Genomic DNA, 7,191 nt, shown 5'->3' on the forward strand with positions numbered 1-7,191 from the left:
CTGGGACTACAGGCGCCCGCCACCATGCCTGGCTAATTTTTTGTATTTTCAGTAGAGACGGGGTTTCATCGTGCTAGCCAGGATGGTCTCCATCTTCTGACCTCGTGATCCACCCACCTCGGCCTCCTAAAGTGCTGGGATTACAGACGTAAGCCACCGTGCCCGGCCAATTTTCTCATCTTTGAAGTATAACTGATAGGTACATTACACATGGTTTAACGGATTAAATGAGATAATGTGGGATGACTGTGAAGTATTAGCACAGTGCCTGGCAAATAATAAGTGCTCAGTAAATAATAGGTTTTAATTCTAGAGTTTCTGAACCTTCTTCATTACATGCTTTTGCCACCTTTTCATCATATCTCCAAAGATGAAAAATGTTCAAACCATTACATTGATACAGTAAAAGAATCTCTTGGTCAAAAGCACATGTTAATCTAGATGGAATTTTATTAGACACTCAGAGAAGGTCTGAATTTCTTTACAATAGAGAAAAACCTAAGTCTAATGCTTATGTATTTGTGCAGCGGAGCGTGTGGCATATAACAGTAACATAGTCACTTTGTGCCGAGTTTGGTTAAAATTCAAAAACCTTAAAAACTAACATAAAATACACATGAGATTGCATCTGGGAAAATTGAATCAAATTAGTTTTCAACTTTCCGTGCTTGCAGGGACAGGAAACTGAATAAATAAAATCCATAGATCACACAAACAAAAGGAAATCTAGTTTAAAACAAGTTAGACCTCTTCTAACAACAGATGCTGGAGAGGATATGGAGAAATAGGAATGCTTTTACACTGTTGGTGGGAACGTAAATTAATTCGGCCTTTATGGAAGACAGTGTGGTGATTCCTCAAGGATCTAGAGCCAAAAATACCATTTGACCCAGCAATCCCATTACTGGGTATATACCCAAAGGAATATAAATCATTCCACTATAAAGACACATGTACACGTATGTTTACTGCAGCACGATTCCCAATAGCAAAGGCTTGGAACCAACCCAAATGCCCATCAGTGATAGACTGGATAAAGAAAATGTGGCACATATATACAGTGGAATACTATGCAGTCATAAAAAAGGATGAGTTCGTGTCCTTTGTAGGGACATGGATGAAGGTAGAAACCATCATTCTCAGCAAACTAACACAGGAACAGAAAACCAAACACCACATGTTCTCGCTCGTAAGTGAGAGTCGAACAATGAGAACACATGGACACAGGGAGGGGAATATCACACACTGGCGTCTGTCGGGGGGTGGGGGGCTAGGGGAGGGATAGCATTAGGAGAAATACCTAATATAGATGACAGGTTGATGGGTACAGCAAACTACCATGGCAGACGTATACCTATGTAACAAACCTGCATGTTCTGCACATGTATCCCAGAACTTAAAGTATAACAATAACAACAACAAAAAAAAGTTCACCCTCTTCTAAAGTCTTCTGTCTCGGAAGATTGCAAATGTTACTCATTTCAGTTTCATTTGCAACAGTTTCAGTTGATTTTCAGTTTCAGTTTCATTGCAAATGTTACTGATTGCAGCTGAAAATGAAATCTCCCAAGAAGAGGAAAGAAATGAAGGAAGCAAAGAAATAATAATAAAGATACTAAACAAAGTTCAACTAACTACTGGAGAGTGGGCAATGCCACGGAGCTCAGTGGTCAGCCCCTAATTATAAGGAAGTCTCCCTCATTTCAGATAGTTCTGCAAGAAGAAGGCAGTCCCAGAATAGCCCACATTAAGCAGCCCGGAAACCCACAGGCTCCCCAGCTTTGCTCAGACTTCCTGGCTTCAGGAAAAGAACCATCTATAGTCCGAGTAAGTGATGCTGGCCTTACCCCACCCACTCACTCCTCCTTCACATGTACCTCCAAAAAAGTAAAAAGCAAGCCCATGTCACAACTAGCAGTCATGAACTGAATCCACCTGATAGATGGGTTTTGTTTGGCTTGCAGAGTTTAAAAGGGAAAAAAAAATTTGGTTGCCAACACTTAGAATGGAGAGATTCCACACAAAATCCAGATCTCTGGCTCCTCTTAAAATTTTAGAATATTTTGCAACACCAGGCCAGCATGCCCAGTGGGAATAGGTAAGGGAACCCTTTTTTAAATGGAGTGTACACTCTTCAATTTGCCATTGTCCCCACCACTCCTTATTCTGACACCCAGCCCACCACACTCATTGACATTAGCTGCCTGGCACTGGTCGATATTTGAGTGCCCAGAGCCCACTGGTCATTAAGAACAGCAAGCCAGATGTGCCAAATGTCAATAGCAACCAATATGTCTATTAACTAAAACCAAAAACAATAGCAGAGAATCTGATCATTTAATGGAAAAAAAAAAAACCTGGGCTGGCTATTAAAATATAAGTTTCTTTCCTAGAACCACAACTGTGTGAAATTAGGCAAGTTAACTAATCTTTCCTAAATTTCAGTGTCCTCAAGTACGAAGTGGGGATAATAATACCAATGTCATAGCATATGTTATGGAAGATAATGTATGTTATTTTAAAGTCCTTTATAAAGTAGAATAAGTTAAATATAGATTATGATACTGAATTACTCTAAGCAATAGTTGACACAAGAATAAATGAAAGTTATACGATAGATGTTTAATGTTACCACACACACAGAAATAAAATCTAATTCATTGACCTGCTGATGATTTCATGTTATTCTCCATACTTTGTAAATTCAAAATGTATGCACTTAAATGCTAGAGCCACAATTTAAAATTCTTTGTTAGCAAGAGAAAGAAAACTTAAAAAAGGAAAAAATAATGCCTTTGTACCTCATTATTCTTAGGATTAATTAGAATTTGGGTCATAGATTCTGGTTTTCTAAAAGTTAATGGTATATCAGAGGAGCTTAACTGAGGATTTGGAGTAGGCACAGATCATTCACTGTACATCTGCCTAGAACTTCATTAAGCAATGTCTGGATCTGATTGTACCTATAAAATTTCTGTGCCCAAATGAATTTCAAATTAAGCTTCCTAAAGGAACGAGAGTCTATTAAATCCCTTCCTCCTGGAACTGCGGGCAGTATTTAGGAGATGAGATGACACTGACGGAGCACCTTATATCAGGCTCCCTTAATAAACCAAATAATTTCAAACCTTGGGACACAAATAACATTAGCAGAGGCAAGGCGATGGCCAGAACGGGAAGCTGAAATTCTGAAACAAGCAAAATTTTTCACAATTTCCCTTCATCAGGCCAACAGTCACAGTGCTAGACAAAGGGAATTTGTCTTAATAAGTGATGCATGAACTGCCTCAATCTTGGTGCCTGCTCCACAGAAAGCCACTGTGAACCTCCAAGAAACTACAATGTCGTCCAATGCTGCCTCCAACAAATGATAGGGACCTTGACCTGGGCATACTCTGCCCACCTCCCTCAAAATCAAAGAAGAAGTGATCTTCTTTGAGACTATGAACTAGAAAATACCCAAGATAAAGGGTATTACTTTATCTTTCTCATAGCATTTAACTGCAAAAAAAAAAGGATTTGTATGCATGTCTATCTCTTCTAGCTGTAGGGCCCGGTGCTAGTGTATAGTGAGCACCCGATTCATATTTCTTAAGTTGTGCTAAATTGTCTTCATTCTCCATTTTCTGACTTAGCAGCACAAAAGACCTAAAAACCTCCAAGCACTTTATTTATCTGGGACCTCCTCTTTTGGGCCATAGAGTGAATTATGGTACTGTGCTCACCACGACTGGGCAAAATGATAAAACTTTGAAATATAAGACTTACATCAGGCCAGGCGCGGTGGCTCACGCCTGTAATCCCAGCACTTTGGGAGGCCGAGGCGGGCGGATCACAAGGTCAGGAGATCGAGACCATCCTGGCTAACACAGTGAAACCCCGTCTCTACTAAAAACACAAAAAATTAGCCGGGCGTGGTGGTGGGCGCTGTAGTCCCAGCTACTCGGGAGGCTGAGGCCAGAGAATGGCGTGAACCCGGGAGGTGGGGCTTGCAGTGAGCCGAGATCACACCACTGCACCCTAGCCTGGGCGACAGAGCGAGACTCCGTCTCATTAAAAAAAAAAAAAAAAAAAAAGAAGACTTACGTCAAACTGTGCACAGTGGAATATCTCCTGGATTCTGTAAAGGCAGATTGATAATGCAATCATGGTACACCACCACTGATACTGCTCAGCCCTTAAAATTCAGGCTTGGAATGGGAGGAGTGGGATTCTCTAGCTCCACTCCGCTCCTGCGCTCCCATCGCTTCACCGCTAGGAAGCAGCCTAGCCAGCATTCCCACAGGGTTGGAGCTGGAACTGCACACTGGAGAGCTAAACAGACCAAGCATTCAGTTTCTGCCTCAGGCACTCACTGACAGGGCAAATACAGAAACTTCAAATCCTCGTGTCTTGGTTTTGTCATCTGTAAAATGGGATAACAGCTCTTACCATAGGACCCCTGCGAAGAGTAAATGTATATAAAGGGCTTGGCACCCAGCCTGGCACACAATAGTGGTGTAATAGATGCCACAACCCTCGTGTAGGGAGAAGAGACGTACAGTGACCCCGAGTGAACTTGAAGATGACGCTGTGATCAAGCTTGGAGTGGGCTTCCAGGCACACTGGTGTCACCTCGGGCTCTGGGGCCCAAGGCAACACTTCTCAAGCCTTTCTATTGGAACACCACTAACTGTAAAGAGCGGTGAATGTATGCCCTGGGGCCTGTTGGAAGCTTCCAAATTCATTCTTGTTTTGTGATAAACCTCCATGTCTTTTTAATTTGCTCCCAAGCAAATTTGTCTTGGTTTTAATGTCAAAACAATACGGCCTCCTCCTACATCTCTGAGAAATATGAACCTTTAGGGAGGCGTGCTATAATCATATGGTGACTTTGCTGACCCGTCGGCACCTTCCCCACACGCTTGAGGATACATGTGCCTCAATGTGCTACCACATGGGACTGCCCTTCCATTAGCATAAGTAAGAGTGTGGGTCCACCTTTGGATATTGTAACGTCTCATGATTTTTTTTTATTTTTATTTATTTTTTTTTTGAGATGGAGTTTCGCTCTTTTTGCCCAGGCTAGAGTGTAATGGCACGATCTCGGCTAACTGTAACCTCCACCTCCCCAGTTCAAGTGATTCTCCTGCTTCAACCTCCCAAGCAGCTGGGATTACAGGCGTGTGCCACCATGCTTAGCTAATTTCGTATTTTTAGTAGACGGGATTTCACCGTGTTGGTCAGACTGGTCTCAAACTCCTGACCTCATGTGATCTGCCCACCTCGGCCTCCCAAAGTGCTGGGATTACAAGCATCAGCCACCGCGCCCGGCCAGCATCTCATGATTAATAAATAAAACGCCAAGGCCCTGAAAAACTAAAGGATTTTCTCCAAATCACAATGTGGGAGGAGATAGGCTAAACAGGGACCAGCTCTCTGAGCACAGCCTACTTTCATCTCTGGTCATAAACATCATAAAAACAGAACACAACACATTCGTGAACAAAGTTAGACCAACCATAATGCCAAAGTGATCTTAACAGAATCACAAATGTCATAGGCACCCTAAGGGAATGTCGTAAGGCATCCCTTAATGTCGTAACATTTGAGAGAAGTGCCTGCTGTTTACCAAATACAGGTGAAGAAATAAAGGAAATAAATAAATAAATAAATGTGCATCAGTGGCTCAGTTTGGGAATAAGGATGAAGAATTTGCATTCGAAATCCTCATAAAAGTCACATTAGCCAAAGTTATGTTTCCATAAGACATAGTATTTGCAGATTGGGTCATCTGTACTGACCCTATGTGGCTGTTTCTGACCAAAAACATATGCAGATTCCGACTAGTTCATAGCCCTTAGACAGGAGTAGCTATTGGTAAACATCGTAACAGCTGTAGGGAAATTAGACTTTCTTAATACTTAATATACAGAATGACAATACTACATGTACATATTTTGAAAAAAGAATATATACACTTACAGTGAGACAGTTTCAAAATATTTCGCTGACGAGAGGTACAATGTAAGTTATAAAATAATATCTAAACTCAAATAAGCACTAATATTAAAAGATAACTACTCTTTTACTTTTTAACTAAAATATTCAGGTGATTCTTAAATCGAACTTTAAATGATGTCCATGATATGTAAATCTTAAAAAAAAAACAAATGGTATTTTCGTGTCTTGCCACAGTAAAGATGATCAGATACTTACCTCTAGGGGGAGCTCAAGGCTTTGTCTCTACTCAATGTTTTCTGTTTTCCCGGTGTTTCATGATAGAGCCCTTGGGATCTCTCCACTTGGGAAAAGATGTTCCACCCCATCCCTCTCATCCCCTTAAAAAGTTGCAAAAATTTGGGGTGGGAGGAGATGCTCAGGAGAAAAAGAGATTCTGGGAAAACTAATGGGCCAATCTCAGCCCACTAAGTGGTTATTTTTCTCTTTGGGGATAAAGCCTAACCATTATAAACCCAGTGTTTGCCTGGAGGATCCCCTTAGCAAATCCCTCAAACTACCAGTGGCAGCAGTATGAAACTGTGGACATTCATGCCCCATCATCCTTGGCTTCTTAGGATTACTGACTAGCACTCTTAGCACTTGTGGCTATATAAGTACCGCTTTAATTTATACCAGCATTTCTCAAAATGGACTTTCAAAGAACACCAGTTTGACTGTAAGTTAGCAAATTTTATGTAAATAAAGGGTTGTCTGTCAAAGAAGTTTAGAAAACACTGGGTTAAACTAAGTTCAAAAGTTTTCCTTTGTGCAGGACTTCTCATAGTCTGTAATGCATGATGACTCTCCAAAAGAAGGGACAAGTTGGAAGTGTTTCTCAAGTCTATATGACCACAGGTCTCTCTTTTAAGAGCTTCCTCTTAGGCCTGTTAGAACACTCCCTCAGACATTTTGCTCACGATTGCTGAGGTCGTGGTTAAGAAAAGAAGCACAGATTTGTTTTTTGTTTGTTTTTTTTTAAACAACTCAGCCAAGTATATTTCAAACAAAAAGGGAGAGTTTGGTCTGAATTATCTGGATATCTGCTTCAATTAGCCATTCTAATTTACATGTACAATGAAAGCTTTGGGGTCCCACCTCCCTGCCATCACCTAATATTGTCTATGATAGGGAACTCATTAGGCCAACAGCATACAAAAATTTGGATTTATACTCAAAAAATGACTATTTACATCACAAAATGAGATTCGC

This window comes from Pan paniscus, chromosome 4, assembly GCF_029289425.2.
Source record: "Pan paniscus chromosome 4, NHGRI_mPanPan1-v2.0_pri, whole genome shotgun sequence".
In the NCBI taxonomy this organism is placed as follows: domain Eukaryota; kingdom Metazoa; phylum Chordata; class Mammalia; order Primates; family Hominidae; genus Pan; species Pan paniscus.